General features: G+C 49.0%; 1 pseudogene; it reads right to left on the bottom strand.

Moving 5' to 3' along the window:
• Window positions 1-17,307: 17,307 nt before the first annotated feature.
• On the bottom strand, window positions 17,308-17,485 carry LOC135903282 (U2 spliceosomal RNA; annotated as a pseudogene).

Here is a 17,485-nt window from a genome sequence, read left to right on the forward strand (position 1 = left end):
GTACCGCTTTGAAGCAGTGGCGTAGCCAGAAATTTTGTTCGGGGGGGGCTACGCCACTGGCCCCACGTATATATATATATATATATATATATATATATATATATATATATATATATATATATATATATATATATATATATACAGGGGGCCAGTGGCGTAGCCAGCAATTTTGTTAGAGGAAGCTTTAGCTCGGGTTCTCCTATTTAAGTACATGTAGAAGGGGAATTCGTTTTTCTCTGCAACCACTTCACCAAATTTGAGGAGGTTTATTGCATTTACAAGAAGTTTAATTCTAGTGACTACTGGTTTCGAATTTTTCATTTAGGTGGTCAATTATTTATTAAAAATTGGCCAAATCGAAAATTTTCAGAAAACGAAACTATCAAGTTTAGAACTCCGTGACTCAACAATGAAAAATGATATCACGATTCTGTGAATTGCATCTAATAGTACATCTACAGCGGACAAAATGGATATGTTACACATGAATCTAAAAAAAATTAGTATTGTGGAAATACGGCTTGTGCAGAACCCTTGTACACAACGTAACCAATTCACGTAAGATACAAACTGACATAGCAAACTTGTCCGTTTTGACTGTTATAATAGATGCCGTTTACAGAACCACAATGTCTGTTCTTCATGCATAGCTATTACTTTGTAAACGTCGTGCTCCTATTTTTTCAAACTTTCGAATTTTTCAAAATATTTTAAACAAAATTCAGGCCCTAAATCGAAGTTGTGTTTCCAACAGAACTAGGATTTAACTTTCTCTCTCAAATGCAACGAATTTCAACAAAAGCGATTAGCAGGATAATCTAAGAAAAGCGTTTCTGCGTTTTACAAGTATTTGAATAGGCCGCGTCGGATTGGGCCCGAGCTAAAGCTTCCTCTTAAACAATTTCTCAAGGGATCAAATCCATGAATAATAACTGCATTGTCATTTCCAAAGATGCTGCAAACGAATGCTTGAACGCTACGCACAGTCAAAACAATAAAATATGTATTTTTTCACAAAAGAATATACTCGTATGTGCCAAACATTTTGCCCAAAATAACTGGTATCAATGCTTCCATATTTTTGTCTATTTAGGTAAAGAAAATATCACACGAACTTTAGAACTACATCAGTTCGAACCCAGGAAAGCAGTGCATGCCACTGATATGAAAAATTAAAAGGCAATGAACTGAACAAGTTGAGGACAAATATGTTAACGAAACTTTGTCATTCAAGAACCGTGCTTACATTCTTGTATATATGCAATGGCCAGTGAAAAATCTCAATGACGCTGTAATTTGTTTTAATGTATTACGCAGGAGCAGCTGTCACCGGTCGTGTATCGTGAGTAATTGCACCGAAATCATAGTCGCAACAGAGGGCACGTATAAAAAGCAGGAATTCTGCAAGATATACGAGGGCGAGTCAAATGAATGTGAGCCAACAACGGGGTACTTTATTTAAAAGTAGTCTTCATGAGAATTTAGACATTTGTCCCATTGACTAACGAGTCGCGTGATTCCCGTATTATAAAACTCCTTGGGTTGCTGCTTCAAAAAGTCTGTATCTGGTTCCCTTGAGCTGTTTTTTCGGCTGCCCCAAAATGTAGAAGTCGCAAGGCGAGAGGTCTGAGCTGTATGGCGGATGCTGCAGCGTTTCTGACTTGAATTTTGCCAGTTTTGTATTAACCACATAAGCGACGTGGGGACAGGCATTGTCGTGGAACAAGATGACCCCATTCGTCAATTTTCCACGTTGTTCGTTTTTGATTGCGACACACTGCCGTTCTGGCGTTTCACAATACCGGAAACAATTGATAGCCTCTCAAGATTTAGCAAATTCTATCAGTAATGGACCCTGACGACCGAAAAAAAAAGTCAACAACACCTTTCCAGCGGAAATGATGGCCTTTGCGTTCTTTGGGTGTGGTAAATTCGTATGTTTCCACTGTAAGATTTCCCGTCCTGTTTCAGGCTCGTAGTAGTGGCATCAAGGTTCGTCCCCAATCACAAATTCAAACAAGAAGTCGTCATCCTTATTGTGATACCCGATCAGATGAGTCAAGGCAGCGCGGAACTTCTCCGTCTTCTCGCGATGGATCAAAATCTTGGGGATCCATTGCCACCAAAGAGCCGATAACCGAGAAGCTCATGAATCATGGCGTGAACCGAACCGTGACTGATGTTCAGACGGTCTGCCAGTTCATCGATGCTTATGCTCCCTTCTTGTTTCATCAGCTCATGAACCTTTGAAATTGTGTGGGAGGTGATTGCACGATGGTTTTGGCCCGGTCTTGGAATGTCTTTACAATGTCCTTTAAACCGTTTGCTCCAACGCTTCACAGTGGTCAATGAAATGCCATGTTCAACGTAAACGGCAGCCATACGGCGATTAATTTCTGTTTTGGAAACACCTTTAGCTGTCAAAAACTTCGCGACACCGAGCTGTTAAACTTTTGAAGTGTCCACCATGCGACGCAACCATATTCAACCCAGTGTATGAGAGCATTAAAGAACAGTTATCTTCATACCTGCGTGCCACTTTTGTAAATGAGACATGCTGTTCTCCTACGCGCATGCCTCGCAGATAATGAACCGAACCATTATTGCGCGGTTAGGGTAGGCTCACTTTCATTTGACTCGCCCTCGTACATTAGAAATGCAAAGATACAATGGCATATACAAATGCGAAAATACGGCTTGATAAAGGACAAAAAAGTGTCACTGGAAACAAAGTTCACTGCATGTATACACAAAACCTCGCAACGAGATATCTAAGTATACGTATAGGTCTCCAATGAGTCTACGTATGTAAGAAAAAGTAACTGTATGTAATGCGTCAAACAAGGCAAATAAACATGTTGCACAATCATACATTCACAGAATCCTAGATTCCGCCCCCATTCCATCCACTCCCCCCGATGTATTGCGCGCGACGGAAGGCGGCGCGCTTGCTCCCCGCTTTTCTCCTTTGCGCACACAAGACTGAGCCACCATCGTCGGCTCACCCACTCCACCTCCCCTCCTACGCTTTCACTCGCACATACAGCATGCAGGGGGTAGTCACGATTTTATCACCCTTGGACTTTATACGAAACATGAGGGCGACGGCGACGGCAGGAATGCGCCTGGAGTGTCCATATAATTGCTTTCGCAATAATACAATAAACGTATCCGGAAACTGAAGCGTCCCGTCGCCCATTACTTTCCGCAAAAGAAGTATCAAAATCGAACTTTCACCATGCGACAATTCGCTGCGCCGCAACAATGTATTTTTTTTCTGTGGGGCAGAGGCACCGAAATGAAAAAAGAACGCATAGGAAAGTATGTTGGCCAGAATCGAATGCCTACATCGGGCACCTAATGGGGCTACGGAATTAATACCGAAGAAAACATGAGATGATTGGCCCATTGAGAACCATATACGCATACTGCTCAGTATCCTACACCGGCGAAACAAGACTTTCCGGAAAGGTTCCGCTCAAGGAACGCGGTGCTATCCTTCGAGTCCCCACAGTGATGGCGGCGAGCGACCATTGTTTTTTTTTTTTTTGCTCGTCTGCTAGCCAGAAAGCTTCCAAAACTCTGTAAGGGAAAAATCCACTCGGCCAGAGCAAACCCAACGCCCACCGAAGTGCACCGCGCGGTGGTCGGGGCCATACGAGAAAAACATATGCGCTCTGGCTCGCTCTGGCAGCCCGCGGGTAGGGTAGCGAGAACAAAAAAAAAAAATTGAAGAGGCTCAATGTGTCCTCGGTGAATAAAAGCCAAAGTAGAAAAAAATAAATAAGAACGTAGTTACTTTGGCTGGCTTTAGTGTCTTGACATGGATGTTCTGGCGTAGGTTAAAAAAAATGTTGGTAATTTTTTATGTGACATGACGGCACAAATGAACCACCCCAACGCATCGTCTCATTGGACCTCGCTGCGTGCTTTGTCAACTGGTCTGCTAGTGTGTTGATTTGGCTTGTCTCGTTGTATGTTCCGATGTAAGACTTTAGAAAAGTCAATGGACCTTTGGCGTCAAATGTTTATAACCACATTAAACCCACAAAGTTCCGCAATTGAAAATTTAAAGCACAACTTTGGAAATGTCAATGCACGTTTCACATCTAGAGCTTATGAGATTTATACCCATAAAGTTTCGCAATTGATATCCATGCGCTCCATAGATTCCGTGGCCTCAGTGAGATGCCGCGGCGAGCCCGCTCACCATCAAAGCGCCCTTGAAACTTTGTGCTCGGATGGGACTGCTTGGCGTTATATGACTGCCGGTGTATGGGCGTTGCCACGAAATCCAGCCCGAGTTCGCAATCTTCGCGGTTAAATCTCTTTTCGAGCGTCAAAAAGACATTCTAGACAAAATATAGAGTGATTTCCGGCGCCAGGGGTCGCTTTGGTCGGCGGTGCATGGACAGCACGAAAAAATTTCGGGGGGGGCTGAAGCCCCATAAGCCCCCCCCCCCTGGCTACGCCCCTGCTTTGAAGCATCGTACTGGTGGCTCAGTGGTAGCGTCTCCGTCTCACACTCCGGAGACCCTGGTTCGATTCCCACCCAGCCCATCTTGCAAGAGTTGAGCCAAAGCCACCTAGAAACAAGCGCAGCTGCTTATGTACCGCCGCGACGCCGCGAGTGACGGCGCGAGTTGGAGCCCCGTTTCTCCTCTGTCGTGACGTCACGGTGTCACGTGGTATGGCATGGGGTCAAAGGTCATTGACGGTGACACCGCCGCGCCTGAGGAGCTGGGTTGAGCTCTCGTAATATGCTTCGCATAAAATAATTTTAAAGGTCCGGCGCACTCTGGGAATCAATTTTATTACAGCGAAAGCTGTATATGACTAACGTTCAGTAGCTTTTAGGCGTACGGCAACAAAAATGTTTCATGCACGTGGGCCGATCCAAAAGGTAGTGCAATGCCGGGCCGACCCGCGGCGGAGGTGAAGCAGGCACTAAGCACTCCCCGTACGTGGGCCTATCCCGAAGATTGTGCAATATCTGGCAGACCCGCGGTAGAGGTGAAGCAGGCGTTAAAGGGACACTAAAGTGAAATATGATGTCTTCTGCATCAGTAAATTACCGTTCTAAAACACCAAAAACACCACTCTTACAACGATAAGACGTTTGGTAAGCCAGAAAAAGCGCAAGAACGAAATACGGGTGGCGACGCCTGCTTAAATTCCCGCACCTGGGGGCTGTGACGTCTTGGATTTCGATGGCATCTTCTAGGGCCTACTAATTATATACAGCGGTACAGATTAACTACATTGTGTTCTAAAGGAACCAAATATTAAACATTGCAAGTTTCTGGAACCTTTATTCAGCCAACGCGATGCAAATGCGAAAACATACTTTGCAATCCCTGACGTCACGCTGACGTAACGGCGCTGGGGTTTCGGCGCGAAATTCAAACACTGATACTTGGACTTTCATTTTCTCACCTAATAATCAATCTATTTTTTTAATGATTGCCTGCAGGGTTCTCAAACAATGCTTCATTAGTCTAAACTGATTTATTGTTTTACTTTAGTGTCCCTTTAAGCACTCCCCATACGTGGGCCGATCCCGAAGATTAAGCAGTACCGGGCCGACCCGCGGCGGAGGTGAAGCAGGCATTAAGCACTGCCCGTACGTAGGCCGATCCCGAAGGCAGTGCAATACCGGGCCGACCGGCGGGGGAGGTGACGCAGGCATTAAGCACTCCCGATACGTGGGCCGATCCTGAAGATGAAGCCATACCGGGCCGACCCGAGGTGAAGCAGGCGTTAAGTACTCCCCATACGTGGGCCCATCGCGAAGATTGTGCAATACCGGGCCGACCCGCGGCGGAAGTGAAGGAGGCATTAAGCAATCCCCATACGTGGGTCGATCCCGAAGATTGTGCCATACCGGGCCGACCCGCGGCGGAAGTGAAGGAGGCATTAAGCAATCCCCATACGTGGGTCGATCCCGAAGATTGTGCCATACCGGGCCGACCCGCGGTGGAAGTGAAGCAGGCATTAAGCGATCCCCTTACGTGGGTCGATCCCGAAGATTGTGCAATACCGGGCCGACCCGCGGCGGAAGTGAAGCAGGCATTAAGCAATCCCCTTACGTAGGTCGATCCCGAAGATTGTGCAATACCGGGCCGACCCGCGGTGGAAGTGAAGCAGGCATTAAGCGATCCCCTTACGTGGGTCGATCCCGAAGATTCTGCAAATACCGAGCCGACCCGCGGCGGAAGTGAAGCAGGCATTAAGCAATCCCCTTACGTAGGTCGATCCCGAAGATTGTGCAATACCGGGCCGACCCGCGGCGGAAGTGAAGCAGGCGTTAAGCAATCTCCTTACGTGGGTCGATCCCGAAGATTGTGCCATGCCGGGCCGACCCGCGGCGGAAGTGAAGCAGGCATTAAGCAATCCCCTTACGTAGGTCGATCCCGAAGATTGTGCAATACCGGGCCGACCCGCGGCGGAAGTGAAGCAGGCGTTAAGCAATCCCCTTACGTGGGTCGATCCCGAAGATTGTGCAAATACCGAGCCGACCCGCGGCGGAAGTGAAGCAGGCATTAAGCAATCCCCTTACGTAGGTCGATCCCGAAGATTGTGCAATACCGGGCCGACCCGCGGGGGAAGTGAAGCAGGCATTAAGCAATCCCCATACGTGGGTCGATCCCGAAGATTGTGCATACCGGGCCCACCCGCGGCGGAAGTGAAGCAGGCATTAAGCAATCCCCTTACGTGGGTCGATCCCGAAGATTGTGCAATACCGGGCCGACCCGCGGCGGAAGTGAAGCAGGCATTAAGCAATCCCCATACGTGGGTCGATCCCGAAGATGGTGCCATACCGGGCCGACCCGCGGCGGAAGTGAAGCAGGCATTAAGCAATCCCCTTACGTGGGTCGATCCCGAAGATTGTGCAATACCGGGCCGACCCGCGGCGGAAGTGAAGCAGGCATTAAGCAATCCCCTTACGTGGGTTGATCCCGAAGATTGTGCAATACCGGGCCGACCCGCGGCGGAAGGGAAGCAGGCATTAAGCAATCCCCATACGTGGGTCGATCCCGAAGATTGTGCCATGCCGGGCCGACCCGCGGCGGAAGTGATGCAGGCATTAAGCAATCCCCATACGTGGGTCGATCCCGAAGATTGTACCATACCGGGCCGACCCACGGCGGAGGCGAAGCAGGCCTTAAGCACTCCCCATACGTGGGCCGATCCCGAAGATTGTCAAATACCTAGCCCGCCCGCGGCGGAGGTGAAGCAGGCATTAGGTACTCCCCATACGTGGGCCCATCCCGAAGATTGCGCAATACCGTGCCAACCCGTAGAAGAGGCGCAGTTCGCCATTAAAGGGCCCACATGCACAGCTTCGCAATGCATCCTTCTTCACAGAGTGGGAGAGCACTGATATTTTTATGCGAAGCATATTACGAGGGCTCAACCCAGCTCCTCAGGCGCGGCGGTGACCATGAAATCACGTGACACCGTGACGTCACGACAGAGGAGAAGTGGCTTTGGCTCAACTCTTGCAAGACGGGCTGGGTGGGAATCGAACCAGGGTCTCCGGAGTGTGGGACGGAGACGCTACCACTGAGCCACGAGTACAACGCTTCAAAGCGGTACAAAATCGCCTCTAGTGAATGCGGTGTTGCCTTAGAAACGCGCTGTTTCTAAGGCGTGCGTCTCTTGCTCAGGCGCACATTTCGTTGCCGCGCCGAACGCTGCTTTGCTCGACGCTCACCGCGTCCAATGCGGGGCGCGTAGTCGCTGCCCTGTAGCCCATTGTCTTACACCCCTTGGCGGGTCGACGGGAACGCTGTCGCGTTCCACTCTTGAAGGCGAAGAAGTAATGCATGAGTTGTTTCTTCGTCTAGCCGAACCAAATATAGCCAAGCAACAGCAGTTCACCAGGCTAAACAGTGGTTCAACAACTAAAATAAAGGCTAGTATGCTTCGCATCCTGGGCTTAACCTTACCTAAGCCACAGCCATTTTTTTTAAATAATCTGCTGCAGATATATAGCTGGCAATCCAGCATATCGTTTGGGCTTCCGCAAAACGTTGCTGGGTGGAGCGACCGTAAGCCGAGCAATTGTATCGTGCATGTGTGTCGACAGCAGCAAGACGATGACAGTGACGACGATCTCGTGACGGCGACGGCATGATGACTTCTACTCCGCGGTCGCTCGACGCGAGTTAACAACAAGCCGAATGTTGAGTTCTAAGCTCTTCTTGACTCTAGTCAATGCTGCTGTCATCAGAAAGCGAATCTCGTATGGAACGAACGCGACTATAAGACGTGGTGCACCTAAACGAACTCGTGTAAAGCAACACTGAACGTAGTAATGGGAATCCAAGCTAATGTTAGCCATGCTATTAAATTTTTTTTTAAAAATGACTGGTACATCAGACCTCTTCAGCCAGCAACGTAACTTTTTGTGAGCCTAATTATCACTTGAATAATTAGACAAAATATAATAAAGCTTGGAGACGCCGTCTACTTTAGTGGCTAGGTGCATTGCGCCCTTATTTTCTGGCATCCACTCGCACCTCTCGTTACTATATAGGATGGCTGATTCGTGTGTTTTACCTGCGAGTTGCCGGCACGGCGCGGTATACTGCCAGTCACTGCGCTCTCTCAGTGCGGCCCAGCGGGCAATGCGCACGCTGACTTCGCTGCTGGTTCGGCAAATGGCAACTCTTCACAGTAGATTCCGACACCTCGACACCTAACTTCTAAAAGTGACGGTTCAGCTTCACCGTCTTGCCTTGCGTGGCGCTCGCAACGTGCTATACAAGGACCATCACTGAGCAAGCCTGCGCACGTCCATTCGCACTTGTCACCTAATTCAGAATTTCCGCACGCCGTGAGGCCTGGACAAGCGTCACCGCATGCATGTCTGCAACGGTATTCGCCGGAAAGCGGCCGGCGCAAGGAAGTATGCTTCGTGCATAAAACAAAGCGGATGGGGTCGCCGTTATGCCCTGCGTGTAATGTGCGAAAAGACGTCGCACACTTACTCATGCTCTTGCAACCCCTTCGCTATCCAAAAGATCGATGCCGAACGTACCTCAGGGCTCGCACCTTGGGCTACAAGTGTTTGCACCACGGACCGGTGCGCATCCTGTGCGTCCCGCACCACGAAGGCGCTTTTAACTTTCCTGCGAGCCACTGGTCTCACTTAGATACCTTTTTTTTTTTTATCGCGCATCTTTTCGGCCGATACTGCTCTCGAAAATCGGGTGCGAATTCAACAAAACACGTTGCATAATCAAAACAGTCAACTACAAAGTCAACAGCCACTCATCGACAAGCTGATCCAATGCAAACAAAAACAGCAAGACAACATAAACAGGCTTCTATGGAAGTGCGAGGAGCAAAGGGATCTCATTGACAAAGTGCAACAGAGATGTACGAAAGTCCAAGAGAACATTGCACGGCCGCGACCCTCAGTTCCCAACGCAGGTGTCGAACCCATAGTTGACGCAAGATTCCAAATCCTCCTAGAAACTCTCATGAAAAGTGCCCACGCCACAATTGAGAACATCGTCCAGGCAGCAATAGCGAATTTCGCCGCAGGTATAGCCAATAGGATTACCATGCTAGACGCCAAGGTCGACGGACTTGCAACGCAGCAAGAGAATTTCATAGCCAACGTCAAGAAGACCTGCGTAACAAAAGGGCACCTCAAGACGTCATTAAATGACATTACAGAAAGCAGCCGAGAGCAAACGGCCGAAGTGCCTCTCGTTCAGTTTCACCTACCCGCGAGCGCTGGCAGGGAACAGAATCAACCAAAGATGGAGGTCCGTAATCACAGGACCACAAATGCGCTCTCGACTCTCTGCATATGGAAGCGAAACTGTCGTTCCTATCGACCACGGCATGCTACCTTATAATAATTTGTCAAAAAAGACCCACCCGACCGAAACAAATACGCAAAAAGTCTGGCTACAAGGGTACAACGCCCACGCACAAACAAAACGCATTGAAATTATCACTAAGAAGAATCTCACTCTACACGAATTGGAACCCGTCAACACACCGATCGAACAAACCCTAATAGAAATCATGACGGAGAGGAAATCGCTCAAGAACGTATTCGTAGTGAGTGCGTACAGCCCTCCCAGAGACCACCTTTAAGACTTCGACCACCTTGCCTGAAAAATTAAGAAACGCGTCATCAAGTCATCATAGTACGAGACTTAAACGCCCCACACATGGCCTGCGGACACCAGACCACCACGAAGAAAGGAACCCGAGTATACGACACTGCACAACAGCACAGACTCACCATGTGGAATGACCCACTCCAAACAACGAGAATAGGCAATAGTGTCTCCAGAGGCACTAACCCGGATCTCACCTTCATGCTAAACGTGCCCTTTGCAGAATGGATCTTACTTACAAAAACCCTGGGCAGTGATCACCACATCCTCCAACTAACCGTGGCTCACACTCGCAAGCCCGCTAGGGTTGGAACGGCCCGGGTAAAGGAGTGGAAGTCATTTAGGGACATGCTAAATGTCGAGACCACCATCGATACCATAGATGACAAGCTGAGGAAAGTCCTCGACACGGCAGAACGCTACACCAAAAGAATACAACTGACAGAAGTAGTGCCAGTCGTCGACACGCACAACCTCCACCTCTGGGAAAACAGAAAAGCTCTCCTCAAGAGATGGAAGAGGCAGAAGCGAAACAAGAAATTGAAGAAGCGAATTGCCCTCCTCACCGAGCAAGCACTGGCATACGCGCGGAGATTAGGAAGGCAGGACTGGCACGCATTTTGCGACAAATTCCAGGGAACCCTGAGCACAAAGACGACGTGGCACCTCCTGCGCGCCCTTCTCGGCAACGGCCCTACGAAGATGCAGCAGCGAAAGCACCTCTGTACGCTCGTGCACAGCCACGCCGGATCGAAAGAGAACTTCCTCCGAGAAATTCAGAAGAAGCTGTGCGGCGACCCACCCGTCAATACGATGCCACATGACAAAGTCTACGGTGGGAAACCAAATCACGAACTTGACCAACCCTTTAAGCATGCTCATCTCTCTGCAGCACTATCGACGCTCACCGGAAACACCAGCCCGGGCAAAGATCGGATCATTAAAAAGCATCTCCGGAACCTCCCGCAGCAGGCTACCGCAGCCTTGCACCAGTACTTCAATGCATGCTAGGAGAAAGGAGAGCTACTGGCTGCCTCGAAGCACTCGGAGATTACCATGATTCCCAAACCAAATAAATACCTCAGCATTGAGAACTTGTGCCCAAATTCCCTTACCTCGTGTGTAGGGAACTTTTCGAGCATATGATACACAACCGGTTAACCCTTACCTCGAAGACAACGGATATTTTCCAAACACTATGTTCGGCTTCGGGCAGAACCTGTCAACGCAAGATGTCTTCCTACTACCGAAGGGAGACCTCATCAACCACCTGAGCACCAGAAGCGAATCATCGATTTTAGCCATCGACGTAAAGGGAGCTTTTGACAATGTCAGTCACGAAGCTATCCTCTACAAGCTCGAAGACTGGGTTACGGGTCTCGGACATACAACTATGTCAGGAATTTCCTCACGGGCTGTACGGCCATACTTGGAATATAGAACCTGCGCAGCGACAGCTTGAGACTATACCTTTTACCCCGCAGGGTTCGGTCATATCGCCGTTGCTCTTCAACGTCGCCATGATCAAACTGCCCAGCCTCCTGGACGCGACACCAGGCCCAAGACACGCTTTTTATGCAGGTGATATCACGTTATGGACAAGGACCTCAAACACCGAAACGCAAGAAACACACCTACAGGAAGCAGTAGATACCATCGAGAGCTACTTGCAACAATGCGACCTCCGCTGTGCTCCCGAGAAGTCGCAACACCTCGTCCTCAAGTCAAGAACGAGAGGCAGACCACCCGGCTACGATGAACCCGTTCCCAACGTCACCCTCAATGGAACGCCCATTCCAAAAGTGGAAACCCTATTACTTCTAGGGCTACACATCCACAAAGACGAGCCCGGGGCGGCCACCCTCCCGCGACTACAGCGAACGCCATCATAGCTCACGCATCTCGTCGGGAGAGTTGCAAGTCATAGAAACGGACTTAAAGAACAAGACACTACGCGGGATGCAAGCACTCCTTACCAGTCAAATAAAATAAGGCACGCCCTACCTCGCACTGAAGACTGCAGAGGTAGAAAAAACATTAAAATACGCAAAGCCACCAAAATAGCCCTGAGCCTAGCATCCACGGCTTCGACTACGAGACTTCTGACGATGGGCGTAAACAGCACGTGGCAAAAACTAGCTGAAACTCACAAAGCCATTCAGTTAGAACGACTGAAGCTCACGCCCACCGGAAGATCAGTGCTGCAACGGCTGAGCTTTGGTGAAACCTTTATAGCCACCATGGACCGAAAAGAAAGAATTCGTCCAAAGATACGCGAATCTCTGCATAGCATTGGATTGGATATGAGCAAACATTATTTGTGCCTGCAGTTGGGCGCTCGCGCACCCCGAAGAATGCCTACGTCATTTAACATGTAACATGCACGTCATGTTATGACCTACGTCATGTAACGTGCACCCCACGTACCACAAGGAAAGAAGTGGATGCCTGAGTGGATACCCTACGGCGAAGACACAGGCAAGATCCGGACGCCAGATACACCGACGCAGCCAAATACCCACAAAGAAACGTTTACGCCCTGATAGTCGTAGATTCTCAAGGAAGAGAACTAGTGTCTGCCACACTCCGCGCACAAAACCCTGGGATTGCAGAAAAGACTGCGATCGCCCTAGCACTACCTCCTGCATAGACGCAGCTATCGTCTTTTCTGATTCTGAAGCATGCAGCTGTGAGGAACTACGCTAAGGGTTGCGTGTCGCAGAAGCACTAAACATATTGAAGCACCGCAGCACTCCGATCCCTTACGCCTGCGTTACGTGTGTTCCTGGGCACCAGAGGCTGCAAGGGAACGTAGCAGCACACGCAGCGGCCCGAGGCCACACTTGCAGGGCCAACCCTTCCTACTCTTGAGATGCCCGGTCTGCGTCAGCGGGGGCAGAGACCGTATCCATCACCTACCCAGCTATCCTTAAACATCACAGGCTGGAACGCAGGGTGTACCCACCACCTGACTGACCCAAAGCTCAACAAAGAAGAAACCACCACATTCAGAAGACTACAGAGTAACACTTAAATACACGGAATATACTCATGCACAGACTCTACCCAACAGCACCAGGATAACACTGCCTGATATGCGGCGTAGCGCACACCTTGGTGCATCTAATCCTCGAGTGTCCATGGCATCTAGATGCAGACGCAGCCCCTTCACCGAAAGGCTGTAACGCCAGACAAGAAAGCGAAGACCTGATCGAAACGTGGGAGGCCAAGCTCGTCTCCGAAGATTTTGAACAACAACGACGCCTCGTCGCCAGGGCCAAAGAGGCAGCGAAGGCCAGATGGTTCCTGGAATGAGGAGACCTCCCACCTAGAGTAGAACCGGGGCTTACCCCGGGATACAGTTTCGAAAATAAATGTTTATTCCCCCTCCTCCTGCTCCTCGCGCATTTTATGTGTGTTACATGTCTGTTGACGTAATAATTCTGCGGAAACCCGCAAGGTGGAGAGAACTAATTAACAAAGGGAAAATCAGGCATCCATCCGTATGTAGCAATTGCTTATACAAGGATCTCGAAAGAAAAGCCTCGCAGTTGAAGAAAAATTCGTCCTGGTCCGGGGCTCGAATCCGGGATCACCGCAGTTCTGGGGCAGCGGCTCTTCCATCTGAGCTAACAAGGCGGCTACAGACAGCAAGGCGAAGTCGAATTTGTCGACAACTCGAAGCAAAGGCAAGAATTTGACGTAATAGTTCTGCGGAAGTCCATAAGGTGGAGAGAAATAATTAATAAAGGGAAAATCAGACATCCACCCAAATGTAGCAATTGCTACAAAACCTCTACAGTTTTCACTAAAGAGCCCCTCACCAGGTCTGGCCATTTTGAGGTGACAAGCACAGAGCATACGTTGCACGATAACGATCGTGTCTGCAAAGTAGTACTTCGCTACGCACCGTGGAAGCATCTGAAATTTTAAACCGAACGCCGCTTTTCCTTCTCCTCGCGGCCGGCGCGCTCGAAGCCAGACGGTGACGTAATCGTTCCCCTGCGCCTACGTAGTCGCGTCCGCAGTGTGACGTCGCTCGTGGTGACACGTGACTTCGAGAATTATTCGAGACAACATCTGTTATCTGTGCGACCTGTTGCTTGAATGGACGAATTGAAGTTTAGAGAAAGATTAAAACGCACAAACGAAATGTATGCGTGTTTTTGCTTTACTTCGCACCGAAGCAAGAGAGATGTACTTCCGCTTCGTCTGCTTGTTCCTACGGTCGTGTGCTCACGTGCGCAGGTACCGAAACCATGCCATTTTCTACCGTGTTCCAGTGCGTGATCATGCTCTGCGATCCGCTTGCTCTGCCTCAGTATTCGTGTAGCACTGAATTATACCGCTAGTCTTGTTTCCTTGTGCGCAGCGGGCAGTATCGCGCACTGCGCGGACGAGACAGCAGCTCGCGCGTGACGCCGTCGGCGGAAGTGCGTAGCGCCGAAAACAAAAAGTGAGGAGAAAAAAATGAAGGCGGGGCCTGTGACGTATGCGTCACGCGATCCTCGAGGTCCGGTATGAGACAACGTAGGGAAGGAATTTTGCTTGCGGAGGCTAGACAGGGCGAGTGAAGAGGGCGTCTTGCTTGGCAATGGAGCCCGCCTGCTGAAATCATGGGTTCGCAGCACGGAAATCTCGGCTATTAATGAGCCGGTTTTTAAACTTTTTTGCGGCAGAACACTCCCTAGAGGACACGTAACAACTGCCAGTGTATAACCACAATTTGCTGTGGCCTGGTGAGGGGCCATTTAAAGAGTAGGTGTCTCTCTCTCGCTCTCTTTCTCTCTCACGAGTTTTACCAGCCCAAAGAAACACTGGGGAGAACTTCATTGAAGGGCTCCGGATTGATTTTTACTCCCTGAAAACATTTAATGTTCACTCAAACCTAAGTACCCGAGCAACTTTCTTTTTATTTTTCAAATTTCGCCCCCTGATACTTAGGAGCATAAGTAATAGGGAAACCATAGTTAGGAGGACGTTATCGAACACCCTGTGAAAGAAAGAAGAGAGAGCACTTGATAAAACCCAAGCGTCGTGTGGGTTTGCTCGAAGTCTCCATGGTACGTTTCCTTCCTAAAACTCTCTGCTATCTAACTTGACAAAGGTAATCGTACCTGCCTGGACAGCATGAGCGCTAAGGGAAGATGTATTTGCAGCGCCATTCTTATTAACGATTCGTGGGGATCCACAGAGCTGTCAGGAAAAATGTGCGTGCGATGGCTAAATTGCGCCATCATGTGCTACATAGTTAAAAATAATAATAATAATAATAACAGGACGCAGTCAAGCATTGTGGGCTTTCTTTCAATTTCTAGGGTTGTTGTCATAGGTTCGTCTCACAGAAAGAACAGCCGCAGTGTAAGGTCTGATTAAACGGGGCGCTGAATGTTTGTCGGGAGGTGAACAAATGGCTTGCGAAAACGCTATCGATGCCAAGCAATTTTTATTGTTGCTTGTTTCTTGTTCTTGCTTTCTTTTTCGTGTCCTTTCATGTCTCTTTCCATTTCATTTTTCATTTTCTTTCCTCTTTCCTCCCCTCCTTCCTATCTTCCATCTCTGTGTTTCTGCCACCTCCTTTCTGAAGAGTACAGGCAGGCGTTGTGCCCCTTCTGGCGGCAGTCGCCAGCCTGCTGCTCGCTTTCCGTTTTTTGTCAAATGTACATATGTTTTCAAAACGTTCATGTCTGTTTGATCGCTCCATCTAAAGCAGCAAACAGTGTTCAGCTTTCATTAAACTCTCTCTCTCCCTCTTTCTCTATTCTGATTACCCGGTATGGCATTGTGTTACCACAACAGAGGGGCGCGATATCTCATGAAAAACATTGATTTGCACACCATCGGTCTGCAATACATGCGGAGGTATCATTGCGCATGCGCTTTTCTCCTCCGGCCAAAAATAATGAAGAGCGAGGGAAATAAGCACTCTCACACATTCGACGCCGGTGTGGTGCCGGCGCAAGTTAGAAGAGCTCAGTGCTGTTTGCGTTGCAGACATGTGGCGAGGTGAGAGAGAGAAAAAAAAAAGAACAGTTCATTGTTCGTACCCGATGTCGGGTGAATTCGCTTTCTGCTAGCGCGCCTCGTGGCTTCATTGTTCTTTCGTATATCCTTCCCTGCCACTCGGCGCAATGAATGTCGCGAATGTATCGCGCTTTCATTGGCTCAACGTGCTTTTTTTTTCTTTTTAACGCGCGACGACACGACATCCAGACGCACCCATTGTTCTTAAATGCAAGAGAAAGCTTAACGACGGCGAAAAAACCGAGGTTGGGGTAATGTAACGAATACATTCGAATGGCTTTTTCCTTCGCCCTTTGACGTTGGTCCGAGCGACGCGCCGCCAATGTTGTGAGCCGGATCGGCCGGATCATAAGGCAGTTCTAGAATCGCGCGAGGTCTCGCCGAAATCGTGTAAAGGACGGCGAAGTGAGGGTTCAGCGCGAGTTCCTGTTAGTTCTGATGTGTAGTTCAGCACCTTGTGCGGTGGCGTCTGCCGAGATTGGCGTGTCCCGTATTTCCGGTGTGAAACAATCGTACAGTTAGTATGGGAGTATAATGCACGACACACTGTCAATCCCGTGTACTGAACGAATGCGCGCGCAATAGAGTGCGTTGAACAGATAACATTCGACACCGATGGGGGGCGAAATGCGAAAACACCCGTGTACCTAGATTTAGGTGCACATTGAAGTGGTTCATAAAGTAGTTCTGGCACGTAAAACCACATAATTTAAATATTTTTTAACATTCGGCACAGCAAGCACGCATTTCCGCGCAATTAGTGTGTGGTCACTAAGCTAACACTTATTACGACCCGAAAGTGTACAATCGCACGTTTGTGTTACTCTGCCGTACCACCGTTCTCGAGGAAAAATTTTGGAGAAGCGCTCTCTACTTGCTTGGAACATCATGAATTCTAGAGGTGGGCTTCTCCCGCAGCTCTCCACATTTCGAGAGAAAACAGCTTTGACGAACGTCTTTCAGTTAGCCACACACGTGACTTTGATATCGCATCGTGGTTCTCCTATCTAAGAAATTGAGTACCAGGCGCGAAGACTCGGCGCCACCACTGAATCGCTGTTTTATTTTTATTATTTTTTTATTTTTTACAGGCAAGTTGTAATGGCTAGTTCCCAGCGGATCGACTTCCGTGGACCAAAAACCGTGGGCCGATCCCGAAATGTGCAATACCGGGCCCACCCGCGGCGGAGGTGAAGCGGGCTTCAAGCAATTCGGCAACTTGCAAAAATAAGCTTAACATCTCGGGTCCAAATACAACCCGTGTCAGACATTAAGCTGCTAAGAACAGATACTACACTTTGACCCACGTCGGCCAT

This window comes from Dermacentor albipictus, chromosome 2, assembly GCF_038994185.2.
Source record: "Dermacentor albipictus isolate Rhodes 1998 colony chromosome 2, USDA_Dalb.pri_finalv2, whole genome shotgun sequence".
NCBI classification, from domain to species: Eukaryota; Metazoa; Arthropoda; class Arachnida; order Ixodida; family Ixodidae; genus Dermacentor; species Dermacentor albipictus.